This window comes from Zophobas morio, unplaced genomic scaffold (assembly GCF_036711695.1).
Source record: "Zophobas morio isolate AGI-343-1 ecotype UQ-CSIRO unplaced genomic scaffold, CSIRO_AGI_Zmor_V1 ptg000033l, whole genome shotgun sequence".
In the NCBI taxonomy this organism is placed as follows: domain Eukaryota; kingdom Metazoa; phylum Arthropoda; class Insecta; order Coleoptera; family Tenebrionidae; genus Zophobas; species Zophobas morio.
Genome location: NW_026972138.1, coordinates 2410536 through 2428906, shown reverse-complemented (window position 1 = coordinate 2428906; position 18371 = coordinate 2410536). Strand labels below are relative to the sequence as shown.

At 30.8% G+C, this 18371-nt stretch overlaps 1 protein-coding gene across 7 annotated transcripts in view; it reads right to left on the bottom strand.

Moving 5' to 3' along the window:
* LOC135139719 (uncharacterized protein) overlaps positions 1-18371 on the bottom strand; it is a 93651-nt gene that overhangs the window by 10424 nt on the left and 64856 nt on the right. The window lies entirely within an intron of this gene.

Below are 18371 nucleotides of genomic sequence, written 5' to 3'. Positions count from 1 at the left end.
AGACAGTTAGACGAAATCGGGAGTCCACCTTTTTCGTATTCTAGGGGTTATGAAACGTCGAGAAAACATGAAACTAGCAAGTCGCCCGATGGACACGACTATGTATTTCCTTCGTTTACGCTCAGGAAGTAAAAAGAAAAATTGAGAATCAAAAAATTGAGAAATTGGGAAATCGAGAATCGAAAAATTGGGAATGGAAATTCGAAAAATCGAGAAATCGAAATGAAGATTTGAAAAATTGAGGCATTGAAAATCGAGAAAAATGCAGAATCGAAAAATGGAGAAACTGAGAAATCGAGAACTCGACGAATCGAGGAACTGAGAATTCGAAAAATCGAAAAATGCCGAACCAAAAATTTGATACATTGGGAAATCAAGAAAACTATAGTTCGAAAATTCGAAAAATTGTGAATTCGAAAAATCATTCAATTAAAACAGGAAAATTCAAAATGAAAATTCGAAAAATCGAGAAATCGAAAAATGGGAAACTGAGAATTCAAAAAATCGAAAAATTCAGAACCAAAAATTTGAGATAGATTGGGAAATCAAGAGATGGAGAAATTGAGAAATGGAGAGAAAAACTACAATCCGAGAATTCGAAAAATCGAAAATTCGAAAAATCAAAAATTTGAAGAATCTAAAAACCGAAAATCGAGAAATTGAAAACTCGGAAAATTGAAAAATCGAACAATCGAAAACTGGAAACATCCAAAAAAAAGAATAATCATACAATTAAAACAACAAAAATTCAAAATGAAAAATCGAAACATCGAATACTCAAGAAACTGAAAAACGAGAAATCGAAAAATGGAGAAATTGAGAAATCGAGAACTCTACGAATCGAGGAACTGAGAATTAGAAAAATCGAAAAATGCAGGACCAAAAATTTGATACATTGGGAAATCAAAAAAACCATAGTTCGAAAATTCGCAAAATTGTGAATTCGAAAAATCATTCCATTAAAACAGGAAAATTCAAAATGAAAATTCGAAAAATCGAGAAATTGAAAAATGGGAAACTGAGAATTCAAAAAATCGAAAAATTCAGAACCAAAAATTTGAGATAGATTGGGAAATCAAGAGATGGAGAAATTGAGTAATGGAGAGAAAAACTACAATCCGAGAATTCGAAAAATTGTGAATTCGAAAAATCGAAAAATCAAAAATTTGAAGAATCTAAAAACCGAAAATCGAGAAATTGAGAACTCGGAAAATTGAAAAATCGAACAATCGAAAACTGGAAACATCCAAAAAAAAGAATAATCATACAATTAAAACAGCGAGAATTCAAAATGAAAATTCGAAAAATCGAAGAAACTGAAAAACGAAAAATCGAAAAATGGAGAAATTGAGAAACCGAGTGCTCGACAAATCGAAAAATTGAAAATTCAAAAAATCGGAAAATGCAGAACCAAAAATTTGAGATATAGAAATAGAGAAAACTACAATTCGATAACCCGAAAAATTGAAACAGAAAAACCGAAAACTTTGAAAATATAAAAATCCAAAATCGAGAAATCCAGAAATTGAAAACTCAGAAAATTGAAAATCGAAAAATTTAGAAATGGAAAATTGTAAAATTCAATAAGTCAAAAAACCGAAGATTTGAAAAAATCTAAAAATCGAAAATCGAGAAACAGTAAAATTGAGAACTCGGAAAATTGAAAAATCGGCCAATGGAAAGCTAGGGAAATCCGAAAGTTGAAAATCTAAAAATAACCAAAAAACCGAAGAGCTGAGAATTCGAAAAATCAAAAGAGCAAAAATTTTTAAAATCTAAAAATAGAAAATCGAGAAATAGAGGAAATGAAAACAAAATCGAACAATTGAAAACTAGAAAAATCCAAAAGTCGAAAAAAATACAATCAAAAAAAGAAAAGTTGAGAATATGAAAAATCGAAAAATTAAAATGAAAATTAAAAAATTGGGTATCGAGGAATCGAGAAATTGAGAATTCGAAAAATCGGAAAATCCACAATCAAAAATATGAAGAATCTAAAAACCGTAAATTGAGAAATTGAGAACTCGGAAAATTGAAAATCGAACAATCGAAAACTGGAAAAATACAAAAATCGAATAATCAAACAATTAAAACAATGAAATTCCAAAAATTGAGAAACTGAAAAACGAGAAATCGAAAAATTGAGAATTCAAAAAATTGATAAATGCAGAACCAAAAATTTGAGATATATTAGGAAATCGAGAATGGAGAGATTGAAAAATGGAGAAAACTACAATTCGAGAACTCACAAAATTGAAATATCGAAAAACCGAAAAATTTGAAAAATCTAAAAATCCAAAATCGAGAAATAGTGAACTTGCGAACTCGGAAAATTGAAAAATCGGCCAATGGAAAGCTCGGAAATCCGAAAATTGAAAATCTAAAAATAACCAAAAAACCGAAAAGCTGAGAATTCGAAAAATCAAGAGTAAAAATTTTAAAAATCTAAAAATAGAAAATCGAGAAATAGAGGAAATGAGAACAAAATCGAACAATTGAAAACTAGAAAAATCCAAAAGTCGAAAAAAATACAATCAAAAAAAGAAAGTTGAGAATATGAAAAATCGGAAAATGCACAACCAAACATTTAAAGAATCTAAAAATCGAAAATTGAGAAATTGAGAACTTGGAAAATTGAACAATCCAACAATCAAAAACTGGAAAAACACAAAAATCGAATAATTAAACAATTAAAACAATGAAAATTCCAAAAATTGAGAAACTAAAAAATGAGAAACCGAAAAACGGAGAAATTGAAAATCTAGAAATCGACGAATTGAAAAATTGAGAATTCAAAAAATCGAAAAATGCAGAACCAAAAATTTGAGATATATTGGGAAATCGAGAATGGAGAGATTGAAAAATGGAGAAAACTACAATTCCAGAACTTGAAAAATTGAAAATCGGAAAATTAAAATGAAAATTCGAAAAATCGAAATACATATATCAAAAATTCGAACAATCAAAAAAGCGGAAAATTTAGAATTCGAAAATTGTAAAATTCGAAAAATCAAAAAAGCGTAAATTTGAAATATCTAAAAGTCGAAAATCGGGAAACATTGAAATTGAGAACTCGAAAAATCAACCAAAAAACCGAAAAGCTGAGAACTCGAAAAATCAAAAGAGCAAAAATTTTATAAATGTAAAAATTGAAAAATCCAAAAATCGAAAAATAAAAATGAAAATTAAGAAACTGGGTCATGAGAAATCGAAAAGTCCAGGATAAAGAAATGAAGAAATTGATAATTCGAAAAATCGAAAAATGCAGAACTAAAAATTTAAGATATTGGAAAATCGAGAAATGAGGAAAACTACAGTTCGAGAACTCGAAAATTTTAAACATTGAACAACCGAAAAATTGAACAATCGAAAAACCGAAAAATTGTGAATTTTAAAAATCGAAAATTCGAAAAATCAAAAATTTGAATAATCTAAAAATCGAAAATTGAGAATTTGGGAAATCGGAAAATGAAAAAATCGAACAATCGAAAACTGGAAAAAATCCAAAAATCGAATAATCATACGATTAAAACAACGAAAATTCAAATTGAAACATCGAAAAACCGTAAAATTTGAAAACTAAAAATCCATCATCGAGAAATCGAGAACTCGGAAAATTGAAAAATTGAAAATCAAAAAACACAACCAAAAAACCAAAAAGTTAAGAAATCGAAAAATCGAAATATAAATCAAAAATTCGAAAAATAAAAAAAGCAAAAATTTGAAAAATCTAATAATCGAACAATCGAAAACTAGAAAAATACAAAAGTTGAAAATTGGAAAAACTGAAGAATTGAACTATAAATCGAAAATTCGAACAATCGAAAAAAAGAAAAATTGAGGATTCGAAAATTCTAAAAATCAAAAGAGCAAAAACTTAAAAAACCTAAAAATCGAAAAGAAATCAATAAAGGTATATCCGTTAATAAACATTATTATTATTATTATTATTATTATAAGCTGAGAATCTGAAAAATCGAAAGATAAAAATGAAAATTAGAAAAATCGAGAAAGTGGATATCGAGAAATCGAAAAATGCAAAATAAAAAAAAATGGAGAAATTAAGAAATGGAAAAACTACAATTCGAGATTTCGAAAAATTGAAGTGTCGAAAAACAGAAAAATCGAACTTGAAAAAACGAAAAATTGTGAGTGAATTCGAAAAATCAATATTTTGAAAAATCTAAAAACCGAAAATCCAGGAAGAAGTCGGAAAATTCAAAAATTGAGAAATCGAAAATTGCGAAATCAAAAAATAGGGAAATTAAGAACTGGACGAATTGAGAAATTGAGAATTCGAAAAAACGAAAAATGCGAATCGAGAAATTGAGACTTCGAAAAAGGGAAAAATGCAGAACCAAAATTTTGAGATATTGGAAAATCGAGAAATGGAGAAAACTACAGTTCGAGAACTCGAAAAAATGTGAATTCGAAAAATAAAAAAATTGAAAAATCAAAGAACCTAAAATCCAGAAACTGAGAACTCGGAAAATGGAAAAATGCAGAATCAAAAAATGGAGAAATCGAGAAATGGAGAAATTGAGAAAACTGCAATTAGAGATCTCGAAACATTGTAACATCGAAAAACCGAAAAATTATGAATTCGAAAAAACCAAATTTGAAAAATCTAAAAACTGAAAATCAAGAAACTGAGAACCCGGAAAAATGAAAAATGGAAAAATCGACAAACTACAAATCGAGAAATCGAAAATTGCAGAATAAAAAAATGGAGAAATGGAGAAATTGAGAATTCGAAAAGTTGAAAAATGCAGAACCAAAAAATGAAGAAATTGAGGACTCGACGAATCTAGAAAATGAGAACTCGAAAAATCGAAAAATGCAGAACCAAAAATTTGAGCTACTGAGAAATCGAAAACTTGAACATCGAAAAACCGAAAAATCGAACAATTGAAAAAATGAAAACTTGTGAATTTGAAAAACGAAAAATTTGAATAACCCAAGAACCAAAAATCCAGAAATTGAGAACTCGGAAAATTAAATATTGAAAAACCGAGAAATCGAGAAATTGAGAAATGGAGAAGACTCCAAATCGAGAAATCGAAAAACTGAAACATCGAAAATTACAAAAATCAAAAAATCAAACAATCTAAAACTAGAAAAATTGAAAAAACATACAATAAAAAAACAAAAAATTGAGAATTCGAAACATCGAAACATCAAAATGTAATTTCGAAAAATCGAAAAACCGAGAAATCGAAATATGTAACGAAAATCGAAAATTCGGACAATCGAAAAAATGAAAAATTTAGATTTCGAGAAATCGAAAATTCGAGAAATTAAACATCGAGAAATCAATGAACATTGAAAAATCGAGAATTGAAAACTCGGAAACTCGAAATATCGTAAATCGAGTAATCGAAAAAACGAAAAATTGAGAATTTGAAAAATCTAAAAATGAAAATGAAAATTCGAAAATCTTAAAATCGGCAAAATTTTGAGATGCCGCCATCAATTTTTTAGGAGGGGATTAACGAATGAACAATTTACCATTTTTACGATAACCTTAAGACGTTTACAAGATTTCAGACAATTCGGTTATGCACTTTCAAAGTTAAATTATGTACAAAATGTTACAATTTTTTTTCCAAAAATCCGGATGTCTAGGGTGAAAACTCAACAGGGATTCATACACCACAAGTGCAGGAGTATCTTTTTTTGTAAAAATAAAAACAAATTAGAATTGGGAATGATTAGCCAATTTTTGATTAGGGTTTCACCATCTACACAAGAGTCTTAGTATACATACAGAATTTGGCAATTAATTAATTGTAATTTCAGATAGTCATGTTATAATTAAAATAAAATCTATACCGTTCGCATTCTCAGAAATAACAGCATCGATAACGTTTACAGTTTTAACCTTGTTTGCCGCCTTGTGGTGCACAACCGATCATTTGTTGTAGCGTAACAGCAATATTTATATCTTAAAATGAGCATGACAGTGCAGGTGTGAGAAAAACAGGTGGTGGTCGATAAAGATTTTACGATTATGATTACCAAATCCCATCGCAATTAGTTAAGTACTTTTGTAAACTTTGATGCTACAATTCTCAGAAAAAAAAGCTTTCATTACGTCACACTATTATTGACTATAATTCTACCCAACTTACGACAGTTTTGAACAAACGAAACCCATGCAAACTGGACTTTCCCACTGATATTATCTTTAACAGTTACCTTCAGTGCAGTGCCCACATAAAACCATTAAAACGTCAGTTTTGAAACGTTACACACGGCAATTTATAGTTCTTTCAACCCAAAAACAATCTTACTGCATCCTACACCGACCCAGACCGCAATTACTCATCGTCTTTAACCCAAAAAAGCGTACCCGAAATTCGCTCTTGCAGCTTTTGGCGAAGAAGTAGGCGTACAAGCACCACTTTTACTATACAGAGTCCCTGGCACATCATTTTTACTACACGACGCTCGATTACAGCGTAGCTCCGTCGTTCTATTAGTTTTTATTACGACTACATTCTTCATGACAAACCAGTGGCGTAGCAAAAATATAGATTGGATTTACATTATTACGTTTACGCTAAAATATGGACCATTTCGTAAAACTGATGAGGCACATGAATCACGAGAATCCTCGACGGAAAAAACAATGTCACATAACGTTAAAAGGAGAAACTGGGTCTTCGTCTTCGACGAAACAATCCGCGACGAAACCGAGCGGAACTACGTGTTAACTGTGCATATTGTGGATTTCAGCGGCTTTTTTCGCACGATTTTGGTTTTTACGGTATCACCGTTATTAACGCCCATTTTCGGTTTATTGTTTCGGATGAATTTGGGTTATTACAAATCGGACTTGGAGACGTTCCGAGGGAGAATTTTGCGCAAACGCCAGCTGTTGCTCGATAAAATTAACGATGCGCAGAACGGTGGAAGAATTTTTGGTAATTTTTCGAAGAAAGTTAGTTTGTTGCTAAATTACGGGTCGGAGGCGTGGTTCCGCGGAACGCTCGCATTTAATTGGATATGCTTTATTAGAGTTGATTATAGTTTGATTAAAAGTCGAAAAAGTAGATTGGAAATTTTACCGAAATAATTGTTTATAATGGTGGCGGAACGGTTTTTTTTTTTGAATTGATGATGAATGAATCGAGTTAATGTTGGTTATTATGTGTGGGATTTCCTAAATTTGATAATTCCGATTTCGATATCACCGGCACAGCATATCGGATGATTCACTGATTGAGAATTACGGTTATCGGCTGTTTTTCGTATTTATTTCTGTTACGCGTTTCAATATAGAGATTATCTCTATGATAGCATCAGTTTTCAATCTAAACACTAAAAATCAGCAGGAAAACTACATTACATACAATTGTTTTTAAGATTTGTTTAAGATTCATTCCTGCATCTTATATCCCGAATAGGATAAACGGTTGCTATGACGTCACCTACAAAGTCCCGCTACTCGCAGTTAAAAACTGCAAATGTTAGAAAGTTGTAGCTTTCACAGCTTAACTTTTTCATCGAATTTACAGAGAATAACAGATAACAAGACAGTTAGAGCCCTTCTTAAAAAAAGGCACTGAGAAGGTTTCACCTTCTTAAAAATAAGACGATTGGAGCCCCTGAGAAGGTTTCACCTTCTTGAAAACTTAAAAAACGATTGGGGCCTGAAAAGGTTAAACATTCTTAAATTAAAAACGATTGTTGCCCCTGAGAAGGTTTCACATTTAGGAAAAAAGACGATTGTTGCCCCTGAGAAGATTTCACATTAAAAAAACAGACGATTGGAGCCCCTGAGAAGGTTTCACATTCTTAAAAAAAAGACGATTGTTGCCCCTGAGAAGGTTTCACCTTCTTAAAAAAAATACGATTGGGGCCCCTGAGAAGGTTTCATATTCTGAAACAAAAAGTGTTGGAGGCTCCGAGAAGGTTTCACCTTCTTGAAAACATAAAATACGATTGGGGCCCCTGAGAAGGTTAAACATTCTTAAAATAAAAATGATTGTGGCCCCCGAGGTTTCACATTCTTAAAAACAAGACGATGGGGACCCCTGAGAAGGTTAAACATTCTTAAAATAAAAACGATTGTTGCCCCTGAGAAGGTTTCACATTAAAAAAAAAGACGATTGTTGCCCCTGAGAGGGTTTCACATTAAAAAAAAAAAAGACGATTGGAGCCCCTGAGGTTTCTTAAAAAAAAACGATTGTTGTCCCTAAGAAGGTTTCACATTCTTAAAAAAAGACGATTGGGGCCCTCGAGAAGGTTTCACCTTCTTAAAAAAGACGATTGGGCCCTTCGAGAAGGTTTCACATACTTAAAACAAAGAGTTGCCCCCCCGAGAAGGTTTCACCTTCTGTAAAAAAAAAGACACTTGGGACACATGAGGTTTCACATTCTTAAAAAAAAGACAAACGGTGCTCCCGAGAAGGTTTCAACCTTTAAAACAAAAGACAGTTGAGGCCCCCGAGAAGATTTCACATCCTTAAAACAAACAGTTGGAGCCCCCGAGATGGTTTCACCTTCTGTAAAAAGACAGTTGATGACGCCGAGAAGGTTTCACCTTCTTTTAAAAAAATGCACAAATGATGCTCCCGAGATGGTTTCACCTTAAAAAAAAAACAGTTGAAGGCTTCGAGATTTGATCTTTTTAAAGAAAAAAAAAACGGTCGAATATTTATTTAAAAAGAGTTTATAGATTATAGAATTTGTTTTTGGTTTCATTTCTTAGAAAGTTCGTACAACTTTTCACGAACTGTCAAATGAAAGAGGAATTTTTTTCAATGTTTTAAAAATATGAATTCAAAAACTAATATCTCGAAAATCTTAGTCCGGGATCATGTTGTTTGAAATACCTCGTCGAGATCTACATTCCAGAATTTTTGGTGGATTTTTAGGCAATTTTTCCAAAAGCTCTATTTTTCAATATGAAATTTTATGGAATTTTTGACTTTGTTCAAGCACCGTCGAAAATTATCTAAAAACATTTTTTTACAGATTTCGACCTCCAGGATTTATTTTCGGTTTCATCTCTTCGAAATTTCTACCAATTTTCTTTTATTTTCTACCAATCTGACAATTTTTATAAATTTTTTTAAAAGTTTATTTTGAAAATGAGTACCCCATAATCTTTGTTCGAGACTATCAACAAACTATGTTTTATAAATTAACTTGTCGAGATCTATATTCAGAATTTTTGGTAAATTTTTAGGTAACTTTTCCAAAAATCAGTTTTTCAGGATGAGATATCATGAATTTTTGACTTTTTTCGAGTACCGTCGATAATTATTTAAAGGAGTTTTTGCAGATGACAAGCTACAGGCCTTCCAGAATTCACTTTCAGCTTCATTTCTTCGAAAATTTCTTCTATTTTTCCAGAATCGTCAAATTAACATATGACAATTTTTAGAAATATTTAAAAATTTAATTCTGAAGATGAATAACGATGAAATGCATTATCCATTTTTCGGTTTCTCAATTTTCATGTTTCAAGTTTTAAGATTTTTTCATTTTTGGATTATTCAATTTATCGATTTGTAATTTTTTCAATTGCTGAATTTTAGACGTTTCTAAGTTTTTAATTTTTCGACTTCTTAATTTTTCAGTTTTTCAATTTTTCCATTTTTCGGTTTCGCAACCTTTTAGTTTTAAGGTTTGATTTCCAGTTTTAGATTTTTCAGCTTTGAAATTTTTCAATTTCTCAATTTTTCGATTTCTGAATTTTTTCTTCTTCGATTTTTAGATTTCTCGGTTTTTCAATTTTTCAAGTTTTGAAACTGTAGGACCGGGTTTATACAAAGCGAATTAAAGTGAACACGCGATTAACTTTTAATTGAAGTCCGTTGCTAGGCAACGTGCATGTTTTAACTACTCACGGACTCATTCGCTTTCTATAAACCGGTCCTAAATTTTTCAATTTTTTAATTTTTCGATTTTTCAGTTCCTGAATTCTTCAATTTTTCCAATTTCTAGATTATAGATTTTTCAATTTTTTGATGTTTAAATTTCTCAATATTTCGATTTTTAGATTTTACGCTTTTTAAATTTTTCGATTTTATAATTTTTCTATTTCTCCATTTACCGCGATTTCCATCTTTCGATTTTTAATTGTTCAATTTTTCTATTTTTCGATTTAAAATTTTTTCGATTTATCGTTTTTTTTTTCAATTTTAAAATTTTCGCATTTTTAACTACTCAATTTTTCAATTTAAATATTTGATGTTTCGATTTTTTGGTTTCTTGGTTATTCAATTTCTTGATTTTTCGATTTTTTATTTATAAGATTTTTCAATTTTTGGAACTGCTGGATTATATGTAGATTTTTCAATTTTTTGAGGTTTGGATTTCTCAATATTTCGATTTTTTTTAAATTTGATTTTGAAAACGAATACCTCGAAGATCTTCATCGGAGACCCTCAACACGCTATTTTTCGAATTATCTTGTCAAAATCTATGTTCCACAATTTTTGGTGAATTTTTAGGCAACTTTTCTAAAAGCCCAATTTTTCGAAATGACAGTTTATGAAAATTATGTATTTTTCGAGCACCGTCGAATATTAATTATCTAAAGAGTTTTTAAGAATTTCGACCTCTAGAATTTATTTTTGGTTTCATTTCTAAGAAAGGTTTGAGGAATTGTCATATGAAATACGTCTTTCTTTAAATGTTTGAAAAATATGCACTTAAAAACTAATACCTTGAAAATCCTAGTCCGAGATTATTTTTGTCGAATTACCTCGTCGAGATCTACATTCCAGAATTTTTGGTGGATTTTTAGGCAATTTTTCCAAAAGCTCTATTTTTCAATTTAAAATTTTATGGGCTTTTTGACTTTGTTCAAGCACTGTCGAGAATTATCTAAAAGTATCTCCAGGATTTATTTTCGGTTTCATCTCTTCCAAAATTTCTACAATTTTTCTAGAAGCGGTAGAAATATTTAAAAATTTCATTTTGAAAATGAATAATGAAATGAAGAAATACATAATACATTTTCCGATTTCTCAATTTTCAAATGTTTCAAGTTTTAAAATTTTTCAATTTTTGGACTCTTCAATTTTTCGATTTTAATTTTTTTCAATTGCTGAGTTTTTGACGTTTCTAAATTTTTAATTTTTAATTTTTTGATTTCTCAATTTTCAAATGTGTCAAGTTTTAAGATTTTTCAATATTTGGACTCTTCAATTTTTCGATTTTCATTTTTTTCAATTGCTCAATTTTTGACGTTTCTAAATTTTTGATTTTTCGATTTCTCAATTTCTCGACTGATAGATTTTTTGAGTTTCTCATTTTTCGATTTTTCCACTTTTCAATTCTTCCATTTTTCGGTTTTGCAACCTTTCAATTTTAAGGTTTAAATTTTTCAATTTTGAGAATTTTCAATTTCGCGGATCTTCAAATTTTTCTTCCATTTCTCAATTTTTAGATTTCTCGGTTTTTCAATTTTTCAAGTTTTAAAATTGTAGGACCCGGTTTACAGAAATTAAAGAATTATAGATTTTTCAGTCCAATTTTTAGATTATAGATTTCTAATTTTTCGATTTTACAATTTTTCTATTTCTCCATTTACCGAGATTCCCATGTTTCGATTTTTTTATTCTTCAATTTTTCTATTTTTCGATTTTAAATTTTTAGATTTATCGTTCTTTCAAATTTTAAATTTTTCTATTTTTAACTATTCGATTTTTCCTATCTTTTGATGTTTCAATTTTTCGATTTCTTGGTTTTTCAATTTCTTGATTTTTCGATATTTTATTTCTTAGATTTTTCAATTTTTCGAATTTCTAGATTATATGTAGGTTTTTCAATTTTTAGATGTTTAGATTTCTCAATATTTCGATTTTTAAAATTTTTGATTTTTCGATTTTACGGTTTTTAATTTTTCGATTTTACAATTTTTCTATTTCTCCATTTACCGAGATTTCCATCTTTCGATTTTTTGATTGTTCAATTTTCCTATTTTTCGATTTTAAAGTTCTTAATTTATCGTTTTTTCAGATTTAAAATTTTTCAATCTATCGTTTTTCCTAATTTAAAATTTTTTAATTTGTTTTTTTTTATTTTCAATTGTTAAATTTTTAACTATTCGATTTTTAAATTTTGACGTATTTCGACTTCCCTATCTGTTGACGTTCCGGTTTTTTGATTTCTTGGTTTTTCAATTCCTTGATTTTTCGATTTCTAATTTCTTCGATTTTACAATTTTTCCAATTTCTAGATTATATGTAAATTTTTAAATTTTTTGATGTTTAGATTTCTCAATATTCCGATTTTTTAACTTTTTGATTTTCGATTTTACGGTTTTCAAATTTTTAGATTTTACAATTTTTCTATTTCTCCGTTTACCGAGATTTCCATCTTTCGATTTTTTGATTGTTCAATTTTTCTATTTTTTGATTTTAAATTTCTTCATTTATCGTTTTTTCAAATTTAAAATTTTTCAATTTATCGTTTTTTATAATTTAAAATTTTTCGAATTATAGTTTTTTTTATTTTCAATTTTAAAATTTTTCAATTTTTCAATTTTTAAATATTCGATTTTTCAATTTTGACCTAATTCGATTTCCCTATCTTTTGATGTTTCGATTTTTTGATTTCTTGTTTTTCAATTCCTTGATTTTTCGATTTTTAATTTCTTCGATTTTTCAATTTTTCGAATTTCTAGATTATATGTAGATTTTTCAATTTTTTAATGTTTAGATTTCTCAATATTTCGATTTTTGAAATTTTTTATTTTCCGATTTTACGGTTTTTAAATTTTTCGATTTTACAATTTTTCTATTTCTGCTTTTACCGAGATTTCGATCTTTCGGATTTTTGATTGTTCAATTTTTCTATTTTTTGATTTTAAATTTCTTGATTTATCGTTTTTCCAAATTTAAAATTTTTCAATCTATCGTTTTTCCTAATTTAAAATTTTTTAATTTATGTTTTTTTTTTTATTTTCAATTTTAAAATTTTTTAATTTTTAAATTTTTAACTATTCGATTTTTAAATTTTGACGTATTTCGATTTCGCCATCTTTTGATGTTTCGATTTTTTGATTTCTTGGTTTTTCAATTCCTTGATTTTTCGATTTTTAATTTCTTCGATTTTTCAATTTATCGAATTTCTAGATTATATGTGGATTTTTCAATTTTTTGATGTTTCGATTTCTCAATATTTCGATTTTTAAAATTTTTGATTTTCTGATGTTACGGTTTTAAAATTTTTCGATTTTACAATTTTTCTATTTCTCCATTTACCGAGATTTCCATCTTTCGATTTGTCTATCGTTTTTCCTAATTTTAAATTTTTCGATTTATAGGTTTTTTTATTTTCAATTTTAAAATTGTTCAATGTTTTAATTTTTAACTATTCGATTTTTCAATCTTGACCTATTTCGATTTCCACATCTTTAAATGTTTCGATTGTTTCATTTCTTGGTTATTCAATTTCTTGTTTTTCGATTTTTCAGTTCTTAGATTTTACAATTTTTCGAATACCTAGATTATAATTTTTTTAATTTTTTGATGTTTAGGTTTCTCAATACGCGTTTCGATTTTTCGGTTTTTCAGTTTTACGGTTTTTAAATTTTTCTATTTCTCGATTTGTCGACATTTTCGTGTTTCGATTTTTTTGTTCAATTTTTTTCTTTTTCGATTTAAAATTTTTCGATTTATCGATTTATTTTAAAATTAAAATTTTTCAATTTTATTACTTATCTGTTTCATCTATTCGAAAATTTCTACTATTTTTCCAGAATCGTTAAAACAGCAGACGGCAATTTTTAAAACTATTAAAAAAAAATTTTTTAAATGAGTACTTTCATAATCTTTGTCTCAGATCAACAAGCTATATTTTTAACTTGTCGAGGTCTATGTTTTAGAATTTTTGGTGGATTTTTAGGCAGTTTTTCCAAAAGCTCAATTTTTCAATATGAAATTTTATGGAATTTTTGACTTTTTTTGAACACCGTTAAAAATTATCGAAAAGAATTTTTTACAGATTTCGACGTCCGAAATTAATTTTCGGTTTCATATCTTCAAAAATTACCACCATTTTTCCACAAAAAGCTCAATTTTTCAATAAGCTTTTATGAAATATTTTACTTTTGTCGAGCACAGAATTTTCGTCTTGTCAATTTGAAAATGTTCAAAAATTGGTGTCCTTGATCGTGTTTTTTATTGCTTTCTTAGTAACGAAACGTGAATTAAAATTTTCGCATGATCAAAACAATCATTGAACACCAGGCATATCATTAACCTATATTTTATAAATAGACTAATAATAATATTCAAATCAGTACGAAGAATCAAAAGGTATTTTCTAGAATTTATCGGTCACGATCCTCACTAATTTTAAATTTTCAGCAAACTATATTAGCACACGCACACAAATCCACTTTGAGGTTAAATTAAGATCTGCTCCATTAATTAGGTTCTCAAAACGGATTTTATCCGAAACAATGCTACATATTTTATTGTGTGACACGACTTTCTATATTTATGCTCGCACGGCTTCACGTTTTTCGGTCAAAGTTCACAAAACCTGTGGGTTAGATAATCAATATTGGTACCTTCCACGCCAACGACATTAATAAACTTGACGAATCAGAGATAACGAAATTTCATCATGAATAGATTCCATTCTACCCCGTCGTTAATTTAAACCAGCCACAATCGATAGCGAATACATTAATAGTTACGGACCCGACTACCTCCCTGCGTAACTCCTGAAATATCGCCAGTGAAAGCCGCATCATTAACAAGGAACCTCGGTCCAGTAACTTCTTATTGAACAATTACACGTACAAAACAATCGATTTATCCAAGAATCGTAGATTCAATTTCACAACTTTCATTTCTATGTAAATGGTTAAAAAAAAAAACGATTACCCATTTTGGTACAACAGCAGCGTCCCGTTCGCCTTGGGACCGGCACATCTCAGGTGATTTCCTTTGTCTTTCTGTCCTTTGCTGAGGCCGTTCATCACGGATTTAAACGTACACTAGCAACTTTATTTGTCTCGTTCCGTCACATTTTCCGCACATTTCGTTAACGATGAGATAACAATTAGATATCGCGAGATAATGCGAAAACGGGTTCATAAAACGTCGCCCTTTGTTGTCGCTCCGAGCGGCGAATATACCACGAACGTAACAGTATAGTAACTGGTTCACCTGTCATCGTTGGCAGGTATGTTCCTGCTATGTTGCCAGCATTTCGACGGGAAATGCATAAAAGTTAGCGCGCGGAACGAGCGCTCTTTGGATTGTTGAGGCGGAGTGTAGGTGGGCGGTCCGGTCTACACCCCCGAAAGCAGAAATCGATTGATTCTGATCATTTTTTGGCGGTGGAATAGTGATAATAATGACACAGTATTTGTTTGAACGCAACAATTGCTCAATTGTACCTACTCACGTCGATAACAATGGCAACTCCGCACCACCTACTCAAGCTGATAACCGCGGAAAGTTAGATATTTTTGCATGAAGGCGCAAAGTTGATCAAATCTACACGTAGTGTAATGTAATGTAAAGTTTCACATTCTTAAAAAAAAACGATTCATGCCCCTGAGAAGGTTTCACATTCTTAAAAAAAGACGATTGTTGTCCCTGAGGTTTCACATTCTTAAAAAAAAGACGATTGCAGCCCCCGAGAAGGTTTCACCTTCTAGAAAACTTAAAAAACGATTGTGGCCCCCGAGAAGGTTTCACATTTTAAAAAAAAATCGATTGTTGCCCCTGAGAAGGTTTCGCATTAAAATAAAAGACGATTGGAACCCCTGAGAAGGTTTCATATTAAAAAAAAAAACTGTCGGGGGCTCCGAGAAGGTTTCACCTTCTTGAAAACTTAACAAACGATTGGGGCCCCTGAGAAGGTTAAACATTCTTAAAATAAAAACGATTGTGGCCCCTAAGAAGGTTTCACATTCTTAAAAAGAGACGATTGTTGCTCATGAGAAGGTTTCACATTTAAAAAAAAAGACGATTGGAGTCCCTGAGGTTTCATATTAAAAAAAAAAACTGTCGGGGGCTCCGAGAAGGTTTCACATTCTTGAAAACTTAAAAATCGATTGGGGCCCCCGAGAAGGGTAAACATTCTTAAAATAAAAACGATTGTGGCCCCCGAGAAGGTTTCACATTCTTAAAAAAAGACGATTGTTGTCCCTGAGAAGGTTTCACATTCTTAAAAAAAGACGATTGTTGTCCCTGAGGTTTCACATTCTTAAAAAAAAGACGATTGCAGCCCCCGAGAAGGTTTCACCTTCTAGAAAACTTAAAAAACGATTGTGGCCCCCGAGAAGGTTTCACATTTTAAAAAAAAATCGATTGTTGCCCCTGAGAAGGTTTCGCATTAAAAAAAAAGACGATTGGAACCCCTGAGAAGGTTTCATATTAAAAAAAAAAACTGTCGGGGGCTCCGAGAAGGTTTCACCTTCTTGAAAACTTAACAAACGATTGGGGCCCCTGAGAAGGTTAAACATTCTTAAAATAAAAACGATTGTGGCCCCTAAGAAGGTTTCACATTCTTAAAAAGAGACGATTGTTGCTCATGAGAAGGTTTCACATTTAAAAAAAAAGACGATTGGAGTCCCTGAGGTTTCATATTAAAAAAAAAAACTGTCGGGGGCTCCGAGAAGGTTTCACATTCTTGAAAACTTAAAAATCGATTGGGGCCCCCGAGAAGGGTAAACATTCTTAAAATAAAAACGATTGTGGCCCCCAAGAAGGTTTCACATTCTTAAAAAAAGACGATTGTTGTCCCTGAGAAGGTTTCACATTCTTAAAAAAAGACGATTGTTGTCCCTGAGGTTTCACATTCTTAAAAAAAAGACGATTGCAGCCCCCGAGAAGGTTTCACCTTCTAGAAAACTTAAAAAACGATTGTGGCCCCCGAGAAGGTTTCACATTTTAAAAAAAAATCGATTGTTGCCCCTGAGAAGGTTTCGCATTAAAAAAAAAGACGATTGGAACCCCTGAGAAGGTTTCATATTAAAAAAAAAAACTGTCGGGGGCTCCGAGAAGGTTTCACCTTCTTGAAAACTTAACAAACGATTGGGGCCCCTGAGAAGGTTAAACATTCTTAAAATAAAAACGATTGTGGCCCCTAAGAAGGTTTCACATTCTTAAAAAGAGACGATTGTTGCTCATGAGAAGGTTTCACATTTAAAAAAAAAGACGATTGGAGTCCCTGAGGTTTCATATTAAAAAAAAAAACTGTCGGGGGCTCCGAGAAGGTTTCACATTCTTGAAAACTTAAAAATCGATTGGGGCCCCTGAGAAGGTTTCACATTCTTAAAAAAAGACGATTGCAGCCCCCGAGAAGGTTTCACATTCTTAAAAAAAGACGATTGTTGTCCCTGAGAAGGTTTCACATTCTTAAAAAAAGACGATTGTTGTCCCTGAGGTTTCACATTCTTAAAAAAAAGACGATTGCAGCCCCCGAGAAGGTTTCACCTTCTAGAAAACTTAAAAAACGATTGTGGCCCCCGAGAAGGTTTCACATTTTAAAAAAAAATCGATTGTTGCCCCTGAGAAGGTTTCGCATTAAAAAAAAAGACGATTGGAACCCCTGAGAAGGTTTCATATTAAAAAAAAAAACTGTCGGGGGCTCCGAGAAGGTTTCACCTTCTTGAAAACTTAACAAACGATTGGGGCCCCTGAGAAGGTTAAACATTCTTAAAATAAAAACGATTGTGGCCCCTAAGAAGGTTTCACATTCTTAAAAAGAGACGATTGTTGCTCATGAGAAGGTTTCACATTTAAAAAAAAAAGACGATTGGAGTCCCTGAGGTTTCATATTAAAAAAAAAAACTGTCGGGGGCTCCGAGAAGGTTTCACATTTTTGAAAACTTAAAAATCGATTGGGGCCCCCGAGAAGGTTAAACATTCTTAAAATAAAAACGATTGTGGCCCCCGAGAAGGTTTCACATTCTTAAAAAAAGACGATTGTTGTCCCTGAGAAGGTTTCACATTCTTAAAAAAAAGACGATTGCAGCCCCCGAGAAGGTTTCACCTTCTTAAAAGACGATTGAGGGCCCTGAGGTTTCATATTAAAAACAAAACTGTCGGGGGCTCCGAGAAGGTTTCACCTTCTAGAAAACTTAAACAACGATTGGGGTCCCTGAGAAGGTTCAACATTCTTAAAAAAAAGACCATTGTTGTCCCAAAGAAAGGGTTCCGAGAATTGATCTTCTTAAAGAAAAAAGACAGGTGCCTCCCCCATTGCCAATATTAAATATGGCAATTGTTAGAATTTTTTTTTAAATTTGACTTTGAAAACGAATACCTCGCAGATCTTCATCGGAGACCTCTACACGCTACTTTTCGAATTATCATCTTGTCAAAATGTATGTTCCAGAATTTTTGGTGAATTTTTAGGCAACTTTTCTAAAAGCCCAGTTT